This window comes from Wyeomyia smithii, chromosome 3 (genome assembly GCF_029784165.1).
Source record: "Wyeomyia smithii strain HCP4-BCI-WySm-NY-G18 chromosome 3, ASM2978416v1, whole genome shotgun sequence".
Lineage (NCBI taxonomy): Eukaryota > Metazoa > Arthropoda > Insecta > Diptera > Culicidae > Wyeomyia > Wyeomyia smithii.
The window spans coordinates 85,799,154-85,821,325 of record NC_073696.1 but is presented as its reverse complement, the minus strand read 5'-3'; the positions used below and the strand labels follow the sequence as shown (position 1 = coordinate 85,821,325).

Genomic DNA, 22,172 nt, shown 5'->3' with positions numbered 1-22,172 from the left:
CATTCTCAGACATTACAGCACACATTTTATACAATGCTTACTTGTTGTTTGCACATAAAAATAAAAAAAAAAACTGCATTGTCAAAATATTCATTTACGAAATTTCAAAAAATTTCCCACTCTCACAGCTTTTGACGTAGAACTACGTCTTCGAGGAGGCTTCTGAGAGAAGATGTTATAATTTTTGTCCAATTTCGAATGCTTATAACTCGGTAAGTTTTGAACGGATTTCCTTTATTTTTGCTGCATTCGATTGGAAAGATAGTTATGAGCAAGATCGCGCCAAATCACCGATGGTCGAATATCGACCATTTTTGATTTGAATGAAACTTTGCACACGTATTTGGCTAAGCAAACTGAGCATTTTCCACAGATGGAGCGATTTTTCACACCCATGAGTTACATTCTAAAAGGGCGTATGCCTTTTGGCATAGGTTTTATTCGAAGCATTGTATCCCAGAAACCGTTGGTTGTATAGAAACTGTCTGAGAATGAGTTGTAGGGAATTAAGAATGCACCATAAAAAAAATATACACTGTACAAAAAAAATTTTTTTTGACCAAAAATATTAAAAATAAACATTAAATTTCAAATTAAAAAAAAAGAGTTGATTTTTTTTTTTAAAAAACTTGACGTTAATACGCAACTTTTAAAAAAAAGTCCAGGATGGAGAAATGAAAAATAATTTTTTTATGGTAGATAATTGTTTTTATAAAAATTCTAATTTAAACATTTTTCAAAATATTTGTATTCTGATGATCTTAAAAGATGCAGAGAGTCATTTTGAATCAAAAAGCTCTTGGTAGTAAACATTCTAGAGGCATTGGTTTTCGAGTTATTTCTAATTTAAGCTCGAAAAATCACAATTATTTAGGAAAATACACGTTTCTCTTAATTTGTCCATGGTTCTCCAGCAATAACCATACGTTCATTGGAATGTTTCATCAAAAATATACAATTCATTCTTTGACAACAAAACGATTGGGCGAACGGTTCTCAAGAAAAGAGTTAAATGTTCTAAGTGATATAAATATATATAAGAATCAAATATTTGTTTTCGAGTTTTATTATCTTAGGAATAAATTTTTTTATGACATAGATACTTTACAGAACTAGATTCACCTTATATTTTACATACATCATAAGTTTGCTCGAATGTTTCATAAAAATGTTTTATAAAATAATATGTTTGTCGTGCAACACTACCTACTTGTTTACTTATAATAACTGTTTGTAAAGTACGCAACCAATAACTACTGGGTCACCTATAATATCTGTTTTCGTATATAAATACGATTGCACTACTCCAGATATGTTAGTAACAGTTTGCATTTTGTGAAGATGAATAAAGTGAAAATGGAATCAAGCTTACGCAAATTAAACGAAAACGTTATAGCAAAATTAAAAATATTGAACAGTCAAGCTCATTTCGATATGTCTTTATCAATTTGTGATTCGTGTAGTTATTGGAATGATAGTCAAGTCACCATTCATCCCTTCGTTGTTTACTATTCAGAATCTGGAACACTTAAGAATATCAGCTTCATCATAATATCGGAAGTACTCCATTTTGATACTGTTGCGGTTCAGGTGTTCATTGCCAAATTAATGAGTTTTTTGAAAACAACAATAGAGTTGAAAAAAGCGATATTAATGTCTGATGGAGCTGCCTCACAATATAAAAATAGAAAAAACTTTTCAACAAAATATAACGTCGATGCAGAGTTGCATTTTTTGCGACTTCTCATGGTAAAGGCCCATGCGATGCAATTGGTGGCATATTAAAACGAATGGCAGGAAATGCAAGTTTAGCTAAAGAACATGAACATCCCATTACAAGCGCAAAAAAATTTAATGATTGTAATAAAAATTCATCAAAAATGTCATTTAGTTGGGTATCATATGAGGAATATGAACAAGGAGTAACAGAATGGAGCAATATTTTCAAAAAATCTATAATGATAGCTGCCACACAAAAGTATTACTCTTTTGTTCCGACTTCAGAAAATAAGATACAAACGAAGCTGTTTTCAAAAGATGACGAATCATTTACTGATGATGTATATAAAATATAAGGTGAAACTAGTTCTGTAAAGTATCTATGTCATAGAAAAATATGTTCCTAAGATAATAAAACTCGAAAATAAATATTTGATTCTTATATATATTTATATCACTTAGAACATTTAACTCTTTTCTTGAGAACCGTTCGCCCAATCGTTTTGTTGTCAAAGAATGAATTGTATATTTTTGATGAAGCATTCCAATGAACGTATGGTTTTTGCTGGAGAACCATGGACAAATTAAGAGAAACGTGTATTTTCCTAAATAATTATGATTTTTCGAGCTTAAATTAGAAATAACTCGAAAACCAATGCCTTTAGAATGTTTACTACCAAGAGCTTTTTGATTCGAAATGACTCTCTGCATCTTTTAAGATCATCAGAATACAAATATTTTGGAAAATGTTTAAATCAGAATTTTTATAAAAAAATTAATCTACCATAAAAAAATTATTTTTCATTTCTCCATCCTGGACTTTTTTTTAAAAGTTGCGTATTAACGTCATGTTTCTTTAAAAAAAATAAAAAAAAATTCAACTTTTTTTTTTTTAAATTGAAATTTAAAGTTTATTTTTAATTTTTTTTGGTCAAAAAACATTTTTTTTTGTACAGTGTATATTTTTTCTATGGTGCATTTTTAATTCCCTACAACTCATTTTCAGACAGTTTTCTATACAACCAACGGTTTCTGGGCTACAATGCTTCGAATAAAACCTATGCCAAAAGGCATACGCCCTTTTAGAATTTTACTCATGGGTGTAAAAAATCTCTCCACCTGTGAAAAATGCTCAGTTTGCTAAGCCAAATACGTGTGCAAAGTTTCATTCAAATCAAAAATGGTCGATTAAATTTTCGCGTATTTCCAGACGATTTGAAATGATTTTGCTCTTATGCGACAACCATGCGAAAAATTGTGATTTTATGACCTAAACTTGTGTACTATTGAAAAGTGTCGAGCCATATTTTTAACGCAGATTTCGATCAATCAGAGCTAGAATATTTCCGGAATCGACATGCTGCCGAGAGACCGAAAATCAACTTCAGATGCCATTTTTAAGTTCCCGGCGTTGGCTTGCGGTTTGCGGAAAGCACCTCAAAACTACCCAATACCATCCAACATAAGTAATTGCGGAATCGAGATGATGCCCAGATACTTGAAACCAACTCCAGAGTTCATTTTGGAACCCAAAAAAGTAACTTCCGGTTTCCGGAAACGTCCTAACACCACCCAATATACGTATTTTCGGGGGTGATACACAGAGGCCTGAAATCGACCCAAGACGCCATCTCGGAATCCGAAATGGCAGCTTTCGGTCTCTGTAAAAAGCCAAAAATGGTCATTCCGGAGATGATGTCCAGAGACCGAAAATCGACTTCAGACGTCAATATGAAATTCAAGATAGCGACTTCCGGTTTCCGAAAATGACCGAATACAGTCAAAATGACCAATACTCTTATTTTTAGAATCAAAATGATTCTAAAAATAAGAGTATTGGCCTTTAGCTGGGAATCCCAAAGACTTAAAACACCATTTGAAAAACACTCTAAAGAGTCAAAATACTACCCAATATGATAAGTAATTTGAAACTGATATGATGCACAAGACCTGAAATCGACCGTAGGTGCATTTTTTTTGGAAGGAAAAACGCCTAAAATGACCAAGTACTATCAAAAACGGTTGTTTGTGGAACCAGAATGATGCCCAGAGTTCGAAAATCGACTCGAGGCGCCTTTTTGGATTTAAATTAGTGATTTCCGGTTGCGAGGAAACAGTCGAAAATGATCAAATACCACCTAATGCGAATATTCTCAGAACCGGGATGATATCCAGAAATCAATGCCATTTTGAATTTTTTTACTGCCACTGCATTACATATTTCCAGAGATTTACTTCGTTCGATAAAAGTAAATGACATAAACATACAAGATATTATATCGTAATCTTAGCGTCTATCAGTCAAAAATTATTTAAAAGAAGAAGTAAGCTACGAACTTGTCTCTTGTGATCATTTTTGAATGAAATTACACAAGTAAGAGCCTTATGTAGTTCTACGTCAACCTTGCGGTCGTGGCTTTGTACACAATATTTCTGATTTTATCAAACTTTGACAGATGATAGTGAGCAGTGTTTACTTTATTATAGCTCAATTAACTTTCTAGTGCCCAGTGCCGCCTTTTGATGGTCTTCAGATGAACTTCTGAAAAGCTTCAATAAGAACTTAAAAAATGTTTATAAAGCCTCATGGTGATTTTTTCTAAGTCCGTCTAAAAATTTATTTGGTCACTAGAGGGTTATTTTTTTTAAAGGCGCTTCTTTTAGATATCTATTAGATTTTATTGGAGTTTGCTATAAATTTGCATGAATATTTGATGGTACTCATGGAGCAACATTTGAATAAAAATGTTTATAGTTTATAAAGAATGTATTTGCTGAATGTCTATGCAGGTATTTACTATAGGTATTTGCTGAAAAACGAAGTCGCTTAAGAGAAACAAAACGGTGTAACCACTACAAACATGTGTGTGTCCAACGGAATTGACAAACTCTATCAAATTTCACCCTTAACCGAACACTGCACTTTCACTGAAGCAGTTTTCTCGTTCAGCAAAGTGTCATGTTAAACTAATTCCAACATGGAAACACTTAACTAATTCTTTCACTGTTGGTACTGTTCTGGTACGAGATGCCACAGTGCAAATAAATTTTCCATGTCCTGCAAAGTGAAAACAAATGCTGCCGTCACTCGCATGATATACACCATTTTAAACAACTTTCACCCATTATCTTACCCGCAGGCCGAATTTCCCGTCGTAAGCTTATGCAGGAAAATCCTGCATAACGCGCGTGTAGCTCCAAAACGGCAAAAGGGAACGCAAAAGCGCATTTACATAAAATCGATTTTCCTTCCGCTCTGCCGCTGCTTGCACATACAAATAAAAGTATGCTGTTTATGTGCATGTGCGCTCGTGTACACATTCCTTTTTCTTACGGGAATGCGGTTTTAGCTCGTTTACTGCAGGATTTTGTTCCTCCTTGAAAACGGCTCAAGAGTGCCTTGCTGCTCGCAGCATCGCCAGCGGAATCAAAGGCATTAGCAGCAGAAGGAACACCAACAATAACAAACAGTGCATGCAAGGGGAATTCGCCCCGCGTGAACTCGTAAAAAGACAGGAAAATTCTGCCAGTGCTGCGACGGTACGATTATGTGCAACGTTCGAGTTTCTCGATCGATTTTTCCCTGCCAGTCTTTATGTAACAAGAACGGCAGCAGTTCAGCAGGACATGCTGCGAGAGCAAGCGAAACAGAGATATGGCATACGACGGAAGGCAACCGAAAGGGAAGCAAACCTGGTGGAAAATGCGGCCGTGAATGGTGGTGCGGCAAGCAGAGGGCAGGATGAAGGGCATTCCTTCCGTCGTCCCTGGACCCCTCGTCACTTTGCGCTGCCCGGAGTGTAATAGTCTCCGCAGTTGCAGTTACGTCATGTAAGCGAAAGTGAAAGTGGAATGAGAATATTATATACTTTCACTTTCAATTTTGATATAAATAATTCGTGTCGTTGCAGCTTGTGCCCCAGAAGCGCCCGTGCACGTACACAGTGGCTTATGACGGTCGCAGAGTTCTTTCGAGTTCGCTCGTGCAAATTGAATACTTGTCGAGCATATGGCAATGACAATTATGGAGATGTGTTTCGAGAGGTGGAATAGCTGCGAAATGCGATGATGTGATTTCGAGACGTTTCGAATGTTTGAGCGATTTGTTTTTAGAATAATACCTGGTATAAGCAGTTGGATGTGTGTGCTGCCGATTGTATTTTTTTTTTCACCGCACATGAAAACTAGAATCGAAAATGTACCTGAAAATAAGAAGAAAATATATAAATTAGTATTAATAAGAAAAATATAGAGAAATCATTTAGGACAACCAACGACCAATATCTAGAACCGCCTCGTACAACAACTCTTTCCTAATGCGATATTTTTGCACGACTGCAACAAAGTGTGCCGAATCGTTGCGGAAAACCGGAAAAATCTCACTCGCTAGAAAGTGAAATTTGCACCGTCGCAGTCTGAAGATCAGATCTAGGTTAAATTTATAAATATTCTCATCAGCCGCCACAGCGGAAACCGAATTATTACGCGCGCTTTGCCTGCAAACCAAGCGAGAGTGTCTTACGTAAGCGCCAAAAATGCATTCCCTCTTTTTATCTGCCGGCGCAGGCAAAGCGACCACGACACCAACAAAACTGCGACGCAACACCGCATGCTGCAAACAAACACATTAAACTTGACCATGAAATTCGGTGCGGGGTTGGTCCTGGTGTCGCCCTTTCCTGGGTCCCTCACGGTCCGCCCACCCAGCTCGGGTGACTTAAGTAATAACTTGACAGCAACATTTATCAGCGCACGTCTGTTCTGGTGGGATTCCGGCGAATCAATCCACCTAGAATTACGCTTCAAACCATTTGGATGCTTCTCGAAGCCCATCAGAGAAAGATTACTACTCGCAATGAGTTCGATACTGCTGATACACGAAGTAGCATATAAATAAGTTACAATTCATTTTAATTTTATGATTAAAAACCCTATTTGTTTATCCCTTAAGCTAACTGGATTTTAAGCGCCCGAAACATTCGTTATCCTTTTTCCCGTTCATTTTGGTACATTTGGCATTTTTATCTCTCGCTGCTTCGGAAAATATGTTCATCCCACGGATTATGATAAATTAAGCCTCTAACTGGTAGCCAGGAACTGTTTGCAAAATAGATTAGTTTTTCAACTGGCAACTTCCAGTTTTAGTAAAGCTCTGAAAGATAATTAATTTGTTGTCAACGCTTCCGAAGACAATTGTTGTTGGGTTTTGAGAAGCCAACCCTCCAGGAAGTCCTTAATAAATTTCATTTTTGGCAGATAGGCATAAGATTCTCAATTATAGTTATATTCCGAAACAGTGTTTTCTAATGGTATAATTTAGTTCATACTTAATTCGACTACCTTAAAAATCAAGAGTGAAATCAAAAGAAGATTTTAGCTCTAGATATCACATAAAAACCTCTTCAACCAAACACAAACTGTGTTGCATATTGTAGATCGATCTTTTCTCTAATTGATTAGTTTCGTTGTTCAAAACTACAAGTATAATTGTTAAGCTACAATCAAAGGTTCGATGTCAAGTGATGCCATACGCCATCACTCGCCGAGAATGGATTAAGAATAATGCGTCCGATTTTTTATCCACACATTTACGGTGAGGCTGCTCAAGTTATCAAAAAAAAAAGTTTAAAAAGATTCAAATGGAGATTCCTTCAAGATCATCACCCCACTCTTAAATTGGAACTTGGAAGCTTACGTGATGCAGTAAACATGCTAATTAGCAATTCAGCTAGCATAGCTTCACGCATATTAAAATGTAAGCAACATTATCTTGCTTATTTTTAGCCTCAAATTGAACACATTAACATGAATCTACATAAAACCTCTAAAGTTAGATATTTTAGACATCGAAATATAACCGGTTATATATATGGATTGACAAGTATTAAAATTTCGCAACAGCTAAGGATAAAAAATGCATCCCCGTAATCAAAAATGCATTTCAAAATATCAAACACTGAGAACGAACGGTCGGTCTCTTCATGTTTGAATACAATTTTGTTGACACGCTAAATTGAAAGTTGAATGTTTTAATGATAATTTTTTTATACAAAGGAGTAACTTATTGAAAAGTATACGAAACCACTGCAAACGATTGATAACAAAGTGATAACGCAGTCATAGATAACTCAATGTGGTTCTTGGAAAATGCTCTTAAGAAAACACAACCATAAGTTCTTTTATAAGACTTAAGAAAATCTTTTCAAAAAACTAGTTATTTTTTTATTGAAATAGTTATCACGTAATAATATGTAATTGTTGAAACCGTTTCAAATAATTGATAACCAGATTTAAAAGTAAAAATATGAGACTCAATCATGCTAGAGTTCTTGCATTGAACATGATCAATAATCAGTGCACCGCAGAATGTGTAAATATTTCTTAACAAAATTACCTACACTTATTTTTCCCGCACCTCATCGATATCTTCTTCTCTAACAGGTCTCTTTTAAGAACCGTAACGCACTGCACAAGGCGGCTTGCGACGCGCACCGCACACTCCTCAAACGATACCGAATGCACTCGGGGCCGCAGCGCACAAAAAAGCTCCCAATTTCACATCCACCCGAAGCTGAGCTCCTATTCGCGAACGCAGCAGCGGAAATTGTCGATGCGCTTCTTGCTCGGCAAAAATAAACAAATTGAATTAGCGAGGTTCGCGCGTCAAACAACAAACGCGTCCCGGGAGCCGCCGTCGGTTGTATGTCCGAATGACCAGAAGGTGCATTCACGAGTACGACCGAGTTTCACGAAACGCGAAGATATGTGTCAGTAGGTTCTTGCGCTGCCCGGTGGTGGACCGGTTTGCAGTATGTATTTTTTTCCTATCTGTGATATTCGTGGCGATTGTTGTGTTGGGCTGCCGTTCACTTAAATTAGGTGGGGGGGGGGGGGGGGGGTTAGCTTTGTATCATTTTATTAGTCATTTCCGCCCGAAATTCTTGCAAGTGAAACTCTTCACTGCTGCAGTCCGGTAGATGTAATCGCACAGGCTGTGTATCTTAGGATTTATGGTATGCGACAGCGGCATGGTTCGTACAAAAGATGCAAAGTTTCGTCCAAGTTTCTTAGTCTTCAGTGTCTGGCGGCGGTTGGGTCGTCGTAATGGGAATCCATAAATCACCGCACCGAAAAATGACTGTCACACACTCACTTGTATACGAAAACTACTCACCGTGAAGGTCACATCCATTTTCCGCAGTCGTGCTGACGTTGATAAATGCATCTGGTTAGCTCAGCAAATCGGCATGATTTGGCTCCACCTTTGCACAGAGCGATGGCGCGACGCGACGCAACACGACGTGGCGCTTGTGAGCATTGTGGGTGATAACTCTTCGGTTACGGTGGGCCTAGCGGTGCCAGATATGTGAGCCAATCAATCAGCGCCATGTTTAGTCGATTTGGCCACAAAACTGACTAACTTTTCAACTGTGCAGTACTAACAATATACTTAATACAGGCATTCTAGTTTCAACCCCCAACTCAGCCGACAAACGCACCCAACGGGGGCACAAATTTGGGTGGGTGCAATGAGGGAAATTTCGGCACAACGCGCGTGCTGACCTTGGCCGTTTTTTTGTTTTCGGCAGATACAAGCAGCAACGTGTAAGAAATGTGTTGTTTTTTTCGCTTTCGATGATGACTTTGAATGCATGCGAGAATGCAAATGGTTTACTTTACCGCTCGTGAAGCTGTATTGACGTGCGCACTTCGTCGTTCGCTGTATTTCGACGTTAGCCTTCTCACTTTTTCCAGTGCAGGATATCAGCGGTGCAGTGTGGTTGGAACGAGACGATGCTAGTTTATTGTTGGTCCATGAATGTGCATCCTCCTCGGCTAATACTTATATTTTGGGGGGTAAAAAAATACGATACTGCGCAGCATGGTGGCAAAAACATTTGTTTTGTGATCAAAGGGGCAGCCGTTGCACACGACACCACAGATGGGTTTCTGTCGTTTTTTTATTTTTTCATATTCGGGCTTTGGTTATACTGCTGGTGCAGTAAAACTTCCAGCACTGTTATATCCGATTATTAGCATTTCAAATAACCGAGATGCAATGTGTGAAATATTTCGCTTATTAGTTTTTTCAGATAAACATGAATGATGAAAACAACAATGTTTTTATAATCCTTGTCTTCAATGTCTTCCATTATATATTGTAAATCAGGGCCATTTATTTACATTAGAAAAAATTGTCATGAAACCTTTTAGACTAACTCTTTGTTCCATATCCAGGTTATGCAAAAATTTTCGGAAATCAACGCTTTCTTGTTTCCAGGTATTCAAATAACTTCGTATCTTGCGGATCGCCACATCATGGTAAAAATTGGAGACAACAGATCGCGAAAATTTCATGCTTCTTCCGGAATCCCACAAGGTAGTCACCTCGGGCCTTTAATCTTCATCCTATATTTCAACGATGTGAACTGCCTTCTCAGTCGCCCCAGTCTTTTGCCGACGATATGAAAATTTACGCCAAAGTGAGGTGCTCAGAGGATGCTCTCTATCTACAACATCAGTTGAAAAATTTCGCTAAATGGTGCGACATCAATAGGATGACTCTAAATCCGTAAAATGTTCTGTGATTTCGCTGACCAGGAAAAAGCGACCTGTTATGTTCGACTACCACCTCGGGACAGTGCCGATTAAGCGTGAAGTAATTGTAAAAGATTTAGGAGTGCTGATAGCTAATCAACTCACTTTTAAGGAGCATATCTGCTATATCGTTGCCAAAGCCTCGCGAAATTTGGGAATGATAATGAGAATGGCCAGGAATTTCAGGGACGTGTACTGCTTAAAAAAAACTATATTGCTGATTAGTTCGCTCGACGCTAGAATACTGTTCGGCAGTGTGGAACCCTCAATAATTCAATGGTGCCAACAGAGTCGAAGCAATTCAGCGGAGATTTGTACGTTTTGCTCTTCGACATCTACCTTGGAACGAACCTCACCAGCTCCCCAGTTACGAAAATCGGGCGCAGCTCATCGGCCTTGACTCTTTAAAAGTAAGACGTGATCTTTCACGAGCTATGTTAATTGCTGATACCCTGATGGCGAGAACCGACTGTGCTGTAATATTAGGCAACATCAATCTAAACGTTAATTCCAGAGTCGTTCGGAATAACCTTTTCCTACGAATTCCTTTTCGTCGTACAAATTATGGGGCAAATGGAGCTCTCATTGGACTTCAGCGCGTTTTCAATAGTGTATCTTCCGGTTTCGACTACCATCTACCTCGCTCTAGTATTTGGAGTAATTTTTTAAATATTTTAAGATACAATCATTAGGACCAGATAGAGACTGTTGATGTTGAACGAATAAATAAATAAATAAATAAATAAATAAACTTTTTTTTATTATAAATAGTTACTTCTTTCTGAAACTCAATAATTATCATGTTTATACTTTAAAAATATTGTTCTATGCAATAACAAATTGCAATTAGAATTGGAACATTGATGTAGATCTTTCTTTCTCTCTCTCCCTCTCTCTTTCTCTCTCTCTGCTTCTCTCTCTTTTTCTTTATCTCTCTCCCTGTCTCTCTCTTTCTGTCTCCTTCTCTATCTTTTTCTCTATCTCTTTCTCTCTCTCCCACTCTCTCTCTTTCTGTCTCCTTCTCTATCTGTTTCTCTATCTCTTTCTCTCTCCTTTTGTCCATATCATTCTCTTTCTATCTCTTGTTCTTTCTTTCTCTCTCTCCCTCTCACTTTCTCTTTCTCCCTTTTTCTATCTCTCTCTTTCTTTTTCTCTCTCTGTCTTTCCTTTTTTATATCTTTCTTTTTTTTCTTTTTCTCTCTTTTTCTATTTTTCTCTATATCACTTTCTCTTTCTATTTTTCTCTCTTTTTCTATCTCTCTTTCTCTTTCTCTCTCTCACACACTTTGTATTCCTTTCTCTGTTTTTCTTTTTCTCTTCCTCCTTTTCCTCATTTGATTCTTTTTCCTTTTCTCCCTTGCCCTATTTTCTCTATCTGTTTCTTCTTTTCGCGTTCACTTTTGATGTATCTCTTCTTCTCTCGTCCCCTCGCACTCACTGTCACCTTTTTACCTTTCCAGTTTTCATTTTCCGGATTTTTTTCTTTTTCCTTTTCAGCTCTCCAACCCATATTTTTGCCTTTCTCCTAGAAAGGTATAGCAATCACTTGCAAAACCGAAAGTATAAAAGTGCTCCAAAGGGCCGAATGGCATATATCACTCGACTCAGCTCGACGAGCTGAGCATTTTCTGTATGTGTGTGTGTGTGTGTGTATGTGTGTGTGTGTGTATGTGCAGATTTTTATTCTCACTCACTTTTCTCAGAGATGGCTGGACCGATCTTCATGAAATTAATTGCAAATGAAAGGTCTCATTGTCCCATTAGACCCTATTAAATTTCATTGTAATCGGATTTTTAGTTTAGAGGTTATGTTTCAAAATGTAAAAATCATGAAACATCATTATCTCGAAAACTACACAACTGATTTGAACAAAATTGATTTCAAAAGAACGGGATACCTGAAAAACCGTTAACTTTTGAATTTCATAAAGATTGAACTTGTGGCTCAAAAGTTACGACAAGAAACGTGTTTTGAAGACTACCTAATCTCACTCATGTTTCTCAGAGATGGCTGTACCGATTTTCATAAAATCAGTGTCAAATGGAAGGTCTAGTTGCCCCATAAGATCCTATTGATTTATTTTGCAATCGGACTATTACTTTGCCTGTTATGTTTAAAAATGTGAAATCCAGCTATGAAAAGGAACATATTCCAAAGACTACTTGAACTCACTCACTTTTCTCAGAGATGGCTGACCCGATTTCCACAAAATTAGTGTCAATTCATAAGTCTAGCTGCCTCGTAACACCCTATTGAATTTTACTGTAATCGGACTGTTACTTCGTCTGTAAAGTACCAAAATGTGAAAATCACGAAACTTCATTATCTCAAAAACTACACAACCGATTTGATCAATATTATTATCAGATGAGCGGGCTATTTAAAGGTTAACTGGTGAATTATGATTGAACACGTGGTTTCAAAGTTTGGCTGCCCTATACGTTCCCATTTCATTTGATTATAATTGAACTTAAGCCACCGTTATGTACTAAATTGTTAATAAAACAATGAAAGTCTATTATTTCACATGACTTATTTGAACATAACTAGTGTCATACGAACGAATCATCTCTCAAACTTACAAATAATAAACTTCATAACAATTTGATGTGTGGCTCAAAAGTTATGGAAAGAAAAGAAATTCAAAGACTATTTAAAACTATACCTGCTTTGATTGATATATTTATGTGGCCTCAACATAATTTAAATGTGGTTTTGTACTATTTGAACGTTCCAAAGTCATTGATTCCTTGCGATGTGTTCAAAGTCTGCAAATGCACGACGAATCGGCCATAGGATATGTTCAAAGTCAAAAGACAAATCGTTTGGTTTATCGGTTTTATTGGTTTTATCGAAATGACTACATCCTCGACTTTTGGCTTCTGTACATCGCCCTAATTCTGAATATATTCATATTGGGTGGTATTCGGTCATTTTCTGCAAATTTTCTGGCATCAATCTAACACCGGAAATACCTATATTGGGAGGTATTTAGTTATTTTGGTTGTTTTCCAGAAACTAACAGTGGTCGTCTTTAAATTAAAAATGGTGTCAAGGGTCAATGTTTGGTTTCTATGCATCATCGTCGCCATCGCCATCTTGGATTTCAAAATGGTATTTAATATAATTTCTGGCCTCTGAGCGTCATTCTGGTTGAAAAAACACCCATATTGGGTGTAATTTGATCATTTTCGATTTCAGCTGCTGTGTATCATTCTAGATCCGGAGATACTCATGTTAGACGGAAATCGGCCATTTTTGGCTGTTTTCCAGAAACCACAAGTTGCCATCCTACAATTCATAATGGTGTCTGAAGTCTATTTGTGGCTTCAGTGCATCATTACGACTCCAAAAATACCCATATTGGTTGGTATTTGGTCGTTTGCCGCTGGTTTTCCGTAGCCGAAAGTCGCCATATTAGAATTCAAAATGGTATCTGTGGTCGAATTCAGCTCCTGTGTATATTTCTTGTGGTCCCACTGCACTGGGGCACGGTGTATCGTTGTACTTATCCTACACATGCAAAATGTGCCAAAAACAATATCCAAAATGTTGCCTGAGGTCGATTATGGAACATATTTGTTACCACTAAAAACATTCACCTGCCAAATATGGTTCCATTTAGTTGATTAGTTCGCGATATGTGCAGAAATTTGTGCAGAAACATGTGCTTCCATAAGAGGGAGGGGCGTCGAACCATTATGGACATATTTAATACCCTTTAAAACATCCACATGCCAAATTCGGTTTCATTTGCTTGGTTTGTTCTTGAGTTGTGCAGAAATGTATGTTTCATTTGTATTGGACCCCTCCTTTCCAGAAGAGGGAGGGGTCTCAACTATCATAGGAACCTTTATCGGGACCAAAAACCCCTACATACAAATTTTCACGTCGATCGGTTCGGTAGTTTTCGAGCCTATATGGACCAAACAGACAGACAGACCGGACTACATTTTTATATGTATAGATTACAACATCAATATTTTAGAACCTAAAGAACCTTTTTCTGTGTCTGTCTATGTTAATTACTACCATGGATGGTATTCTTCACGATTTTCTGGGAACTACCCCCAAAAAGTTTTGAATCGATGATATTGCAGAATCCCCAAAAAGTTTAGCAACGCCTGGAATAGAAAGATATTTCGTGTTTCCGAAGACGTTGCGGTCTTCGGTAAGCTTGTTCAGAAGGTCAAATGCTTCTGTATGGTGTGGAATTCCAGTGCAAAAAGTTTAGCTCATTTTGACCTTAACTTCTATCACGATTTTAACTTTCTAGAAAGTTGCGGTCTTCACCAAAGTTGTTTCACTAGGTCAAGGGCTTCTGGTTGGTGGACAATATGAACGCAACTCTCGGTTGTTTTACCCTAAGTTATGTCACGATTCCAACCTTCTATAATATGCGTTTTTCAGCAAAGTCGTCAAAAGCTTCTGGATGACAGACTGTTAAGTATGGATCATTCTTCGCTATGAGACGATAGTGTACACACAATTCTTGGTATTATGACCTTTGCTTATCTCAAATTTCCGACTCCCTAGATATTCAGTAAAGTTGTTGTCTTCAGGAAAGTTGTTGACAAGATTAAAGTCTTCTAGTTCAAGTGGTGGACAACTCAGAGTAGAGTTTTCCCGCTACATGTGAACGCAATTCTTAGTACTTTGATCTGTACTTATCTCACGATTCCGACCTTCTAGAAGATACGGGTTTCAGCAAAGTTGTTAACAAGGTCAAGGGCTTCTGGATGATGGACTGTTTATATGAAACTCCATCACTATGTGAACGCAGTTCTCCGTAACTTATCTCATGATTCCGGCCTTATAATAGAAAGCGGTGGTCTCCAGCAAAGTTGTTCACAAGGTCATGGGCTTCTGGGTGATAGACTGTTAAGCATGGAATTCCAACACTACGTGCCACTAGTGTGCACACAGTTCGTGGTATTATGACCTTCAGAAAAGTTATTCAGGTTATCACAATTCCGACATTTAAGAAATCTGTGGTCTTCAGCAAAGTTATACACAATATCAAGGGCTTTGGTTGATGGACAATTAAGAGCAGATTCCTTCCATTGCGTGGCTCAATTCTGTGTATTTTGACCTCAGCTTATCTCATGATTCCGGCCTTCTGATAGTTTTTCAGTAAAGTTGTTCACAAGGTCAAAGGCTTCTGGTGGAATATTCGCAGCAGAATTCTGACATTACGTGGCGCAAGTGTGAACGCAATGCTTCGTATTTTAGCTTCAACTTATCTCACGATTCCGACCTCCTAGAAAACTGTGGTCTTCAGCAAAGTTATCCGGACCAAGTTAGACAGTCAAGAGAGCTTCGTAGCCGCAAGGTTACAAAGTCCGCTTTGATAAGCGAGTGGTTGTGGGTTCGAATCTTAGTAGAATCAGGCCATTTGGTTGTCAAGAACTTTAACATGGGTTCATTCTCAGGCTCTCCACTACATACCCTTCCTTCAAGCTGAATTCTATAGTACCCTTGCTGACTTTCATCCTAACGAAAAAGCCCCTCTTATAACAAAACTGTTCTGAGTAACGTATAATAGTTCTCTTCAGGGAATTGTGATTATGACGCGGTCTTGGTTGAAGGAACGAGGTTTCGATAAGACTCCTTACTCTTGACAAAAATAGGAGTCCTTCTTGTAATTAACCTGACCAGAGGTGCAGCATTGAATGCCTCTTCAGAGAATTGTGATTGTGACGCGGTGTTGGTAGGAGGAACGAGGTTCGATAAGACTCCTTCCTCTTGACAAAATAAGTCCTTCTTATAATAAAACTGATCTCAGAAATACTTACCCTCTACAGGGAATTGTAATTGGCGATATTGGCAAGAGGAACGAGGTTTCGATAAGACTCCTTCCTCTTGACGTAACAAGTCCCTCTTAGAATAAACCTGGCCAGAGAGGAACGTTAGGTTTAGCCTCAGTTCATGGAATTGTAATTTGGCGAAATTGTTAGGATAAAAAAGAGGCTCGGTATAGCAGAGCAGTAAGCTTGAAATGAAAGGGTAAACTCTCACACACAAGCACGGATATAAATGAAAAAAAAGGCGTATCATTCACTTCAATAGTGATACTGCCAATAATACGAAGTGCGGAGTACAGAAAACACCTGGGCAATATCACAATAGATTAAAATGTCTCTGGTCGCAGTGATGAGTCCACACAGAGGAAAAAAAAGTTAGGCAGTCATCCGGTTCTTGGTATTTTGATCTTAACTTATCATTTGTGAAATAAGTCGTCCTAGAAAACAGTGGTCTTCAGCAAAGTTGTTCACGCTCCTGGTTGGTGAGCAATTAGGAGCAGAATTTTGCTATTATGTGGCGCAATCAGTCATGTTTTGACCTTAATTTATCTCACAACTCTCCTAGAAAGTTGCGGTCTTTAACAAAGTTGCAATTCTCACAGTATAGAAAATTGACCTTCTGAACAACTTTGCTGGACACCACAACTTTCTAAGTTGTCGGAATCACGAAACTATAATTGTTTACGTCAAAAATCAATCATAAATAAAGGATCTCTTTTACTTGAAATTGATTTATTCAACACATCAATCTTTTTGAAGGTCTTCGAAAATTTACTGTATAATATTGCCAGAAAACACAGAATAAGAGTTTTTAGCTTTAAGTTACACCATTTGGGCACCTGCTTGCCTGTTGGTGAATATACCAAATAAAATAAATAAAACAAATCTAGGGTTACTAAAAATACTGCAAGAAAATACTGCAAAGAAAACCACTATCATGATTCATTATTTTTATAGCACTGACTTATAGCATAGCACAGCATAACAATAGCATAACTATTAAGCAAAAATCTTCGAGAACTGTTAAAACGAGGCCTGTAAGTTGCTAATAATTCTCAGTTGACTCACGTTTTGTTTATTAATAACTTTTCCACATTAACAACAACGGTACTACGAGTGAAAAAAGATGCAAGAACTTCTGAAGTAACCAAGTGTAAGTTGTAGGTTTTAGTCGAGTACAACATTCGCTCACATTAGAAATTTCAAAAACACTTCTTAAATTTGAAGTTATGATGAAAATTTTTTTAGCCTCAGTGCCTACATTTTTTTTAACTCTTAACTCTTCATTTCCTTTTCGATTTTGAGTGTTTCAGCCATTTTGGAAAGAAGAAATATAGTTCTCTCCAAATTTGTATAAATTCGTACCAACTTTGTGCCATTCCACGCACTTTTTCAACTGAGCACGAAAACCGCGAAGTACTACGTACTATTTTGAAACTTTTTCTAACATAAAAATTACTGTTGTTACAGTGCTATAAATGGCAAAAAATGCAAAAATTTTTCATGTGACCTAGGTTGTAGCCCCAGTCGAGTGTTTTTAAACTTCATTCGCAACATACATTTCTGTAACCTGTATATTTGAAAGATTCGAAATCATACAGTGGAAATTCAAAAACTTAACGAAATGCCCAGTTGAAATTTTGGTCCAATGCGTGTTGATAATTCCGAGTAACATTTGAGAATCATTCCATTTATTTCTATTTATTTGTTTCAAAACTGAATTGCTTTTCAAACAAATAACCATGATGCCAGCCATAAAATTTTTCACCATATAATAAGTTACTCTTCTGACTGTATAATTCCTAAGTTAGAAACCATTCCTTCCCAATACCATTATTTTTCAAGCTAGTACACTGAAAAAAAACAATTTCCCAAGAAAAACATTTCAACGTGAATTGTGTGGTATAAAATAACCTAAGCACAGTTAGAAAGAAGTGCCAAAATTTATCGCTTATGATAAGAAATCCCACGATATTCCATGCAAATGTAAATGATATTGCACATAATTTTCAAACGAAATCGTCATTTACGCCAGGAGCAACTGAAATTTAAATGAGAAAATAATGCACGTGACATGTAATATTCAATTTTTTTACCGTGAGAAATTATATTATATCATCGGTTCAATCCTAGCCTTGCAATCAGTTAATGCACTTTTTAACTTCGAATTTGTTCTTGAATTATATTTTTTGTGTAATTTTTTTTATTAATTTAGCGCTGATTTCTTTTATGAAAAATAGAGCAAAATAGATTATTTTTATTCACCACATTATTGATCTTTTCCAATCAAGACACTAAAAACATAACAAATGTTTACCAAACATGTTTCAAAATATCATTACTCCTCACCTATCCGTTCTCGTTCTCATCCTACCACTTGGCGATCGAATTCCAATAAGAACCCCAAATCGAATCGACTTAAGGCACTAACGGATGCAACTGAATACGATACGCATATGCATTTGCCACACACCGGTGCGCATCGAAGCGATTGTTGATCTCTGCTCCTTACGTGTTCTCCTTCTCCCAGGAGGAACGCACCTTCTACATGCTCCGTCTTTTTTCTTGCTGCGTTGCTTGCATTCTACTACGCACCCTGCCTGCCGCACCTGTACGTACGCGCTCTGCCTTGTGATCGCGATCAAAGTGAGGCATTCGAGTAGTATAATTACCTTTCTCTCTCTCGCTTTTTATCTATCCAGCTCACGCACTCAGCGTGGCATACAATCTGTTGCATCTCTAATCGTAATCTATTCTCATCATCTTTCTTTCCATGCCCGCTCCATTTTCTCGACGGTGCGTTTGCTGGAGCTACACAGACCTTGGCTTCGACCATTTCATTAACGCATGGTAATCGTGTTTAATTATTTCCTGCATTCAAAGTCGAACCTCTGCCTCACTTTCATGGCTTCATCTTCTATTTTCTGGAACCGAGAGCAAAATAGAGGAAAGGGTGAATAATGCATGCATCTCTTCTGGGCGCACGAGGGGAATTATTTTCCTTGGCCGAGATCAATCTTTCATTTCATCCCGAGCGCTTCGATATGGATCGGGTTCGTCGCTTATGCGTGGCTAGACGTAGGCGATCGATTGACCGGTGGTCGGTACAGGGGTATGTGTGAGTGCCCGTTCCATTATAGGCAGATGAGCGTGCGAGGTGGGAAAACATGAGCACCAATTTGAAACGATCGAAGGTGCTGCTCATGCGGAAAGAAACGTCTGACAGCAGTCCGGTGAATTTTTGGTCTAAAAAGTGCAGCAGTTCAATGGAGCTTGACCGATGCGATCGAGTCGGCGGGTCGGGTCACTGGAGACAGATGGGGAGCACACGAAATTAAGAAACATGAGTTTGAATTTGAATAATGTGTATGTGCTTTCTTTGATGATGATTGATGCACGACCAGAGAAGGAGGAGGTCGGTAAAATTACGGTTAGAGACGTTGACGCCAGAGAATTGTTTGGGTGATCTAAGCTTATACCTTCGAACTATAACTGAGCGATTTCGACTTCTATGCGTTGGTTTTTATTTTTTCTACAGTAGCAACATCGTGAGTCTACTTTTCCACTTACGAACTTCTCGAACATGATTATTATTCAATAATCTATTCTATTACGGTTTGTCGTATAGCAGAGGCTTAAACAAACGGCAAACCTGCATTTTTGTTGTGTGTGGCAACCATCTTCAACGCCGTGTCGCCAGTCAAATTCAATGGAAAAATATCATTGCTTGTGGTAAACGAACCGACACAGACGAACAATAAGCGTGGCGGCTTGGAGTAACGGTGCATCCTTTAGTCACAGCGCGAATCTGCACGAAGCAGCAGCAACATGCAATTATTCCGAACCAGCAACCAGCGCACAGTGGTCCAATAAGGCAAAAAGTGGAACTTAATCCCATAGCGCCTTTCAACTTCATCCTAGCTTAATAGTGTCTTCGGAGAAATTGTTTGTATGAATGACCCGCATAATTGCAAATTAACAAAAAAATATGGAAAGTTTACTATACTAAATAATAAAAAATTAACTTTTTTGTGTTAAGAGATAGAAGAATAGTTCATTCAGCAAAGTTGTAGAAAATTCAAAAATATGAAACTTTGTTGAACAAATGAAAATCCTATCTCTTTTCGGTACAAAGTTATAAAGTACACTACATGGAACTTATTTAAAAGTTAGTTTTTTGTACTTAACTTTTGTTAGTTGCATTCTACACGAAAGTATTGTTCGGAGGAATTGTTACGACACATAAAACTCATATTTTTGCCGAAGACCATATATCTTCAGGACTTTTCCTTACAAAGTTATATCATATTTTAGCTTATTTTTTCGATAACTTCAAGAACGTATAGGTTAAAAAGGGGCAAGTGGAATCATGATGTCATTACTTTTCCTAGAAGTTAAGCTGAAGTACTATAAACTTCTTTAGGTTCCATTTGTCCCAATCCACCCATTTTAAAGTACGGCGAGCATATGTTACAGTAGGTTTTCATATATTAAATATACTAACTTTTTTGTGTTAAGAGATAGAGGAATGGTTTATTCGGCAAATTTTAAGAACATACAAAAATATGAAACTTTGTTGAACAAACAAAATTTCTATCTTCATTGGGAACAGAGTTACAGAGTATTTCATGTAAAAGTTACTTAAAAGTTAGTTTTTTGTATTTAACTTTTGTTAGTTACATTTTACAAGAAAACGTTGTTCTAAAGAAGCATTTGAGCATACAAAACACACGTTTTTGTTGAAGGCCACACATCTCCAGGACTTTTCCTTACAAAGTTATAGCGCATTTCAGCATATTTTTTCGATAACTTCAACAACGTATAGAATAAAGATTAGGTGGATTGGGACGGATGTAACTTATAGTAGTTTTGAGCATTTGAGCTAAACTTTGAGAAAAAGAATTGACATCATGATTCCACTTGCCCCTTTTCCCTTTATACGTTCTTAAAGTTATCGAAAAAATATGCTGAAATGTACTATATCTTTGTAAGGATAAGTCCTGGAGATGTGTGACCTTCAACAAAAACGTGTGTTTTGTATGCCCAAATGCTTCTTTAGAACAACGTTTTCTTGTAAAATGTAACTAACAAAAGTTAAATACAAAAAACTAACTTTTAAGTAACTTTTACATGAAATACTCTGTAACTCTGTTCCCAATGAAGATAGAAATTTTGTTTGTTCAACAAAGTTTCATATTTTTGTATGTTCTAGAAATTTGCCGAATAAACCATTCCTCTATCTCTTAACACAAAAAAGTTAGTATATTTAATATATGAAAACCTACTGTAACATATGCTCGCCGTACTCTAAAATGAGTGGATTGAGGCAAATGGAACCTAAAGAAGTTTATAGTACTTCAGCTTAACTGCAAGTAAAAAAAAATATTGACATCATGATTCCACTTGCCCCTTTTTAACCTATACGTTCTTGAAGTTATCGAAAAAATAAGCTAAAATATGATGTAACTTTGTAAGGAAAAGTCCGGGAGATATATGGTCTTCGGCAAAAATGTGTGTTCTGTGTGTCCCAATAATTCCTCCGAACTACACTTTTGTGTAAAATGCAACTAACAAAAGTTAAGTACAAAAACTAACTTTTAAATAAGTTCCATGTAGTGTACTTTATAACTTTGTACCGAAAAGAGATAGGATTTTCATTTGTTCAACAAAGTTTCATATTTTTGAATTTTCTACAACTTTGCTGAATAAAATATTCTTCTATCTCTTAACACAAAAAAGTTATTTTTTTTAGTTTTAGTATAGTAAACTTCTTATATTTTTTGACAATTTGCAATTATGCGGGTCATTCATACAAACAATTGCTCTGAAGATACTATTAAGCTAGGATGAAGTTGAAAGGCGCTATGGAATTAAGTTCCACTTTTCGCCTCATTGGACCACTGTGCAGCGGCGCAACCCTCCCTTGTTTTCTTTAGCAGTGCACGACGAGGAGAATGGCTGCGGTATGTTATTCATCAGTCCTCGAACAAAAAAGAACACCGAAAATAAGCACATGCACATCCCCTCACCGCCAGTAAGCCTCCATCGCT

At 37.2% G+C, this 22,172-nt stretch overlaps 1 protein-coding gene across 4 annotated transcripts in view; it reads right to left on the bottom strand.

Annotated features, from left to right (window-relative positions):
* The window catches only part of LOC129727117 (zinc finger protein chinmo), a 175,244-nt gene that overhangs the window by 116,374 nt on the left and 36,698 nt on the right, over window positions 1–22,172 (bottom strand). Inside the window, exons 1-2 of one of the 4 annotated variants that reach the window (XM_055684595.1) lie at window positions 8,118–8,434; window positions 5,841–5,921 (exon numbers count right to left, since the gene is read on the bottom strand). The exons of 2 other annotated variants lie outside the window; for them this stretch is intronic. The gene's annotated coding sequence lies outside the window, so the exon portion shown is untranslated. Of the gene's footprint in view, window positions 1–5,840; window positions 5,922–8,117; window positions 8,435–22,172 lie in introns of those variants that run through there. One more of the 4 variants, XM_055684596.1, reaches the window with a different exon arrangement.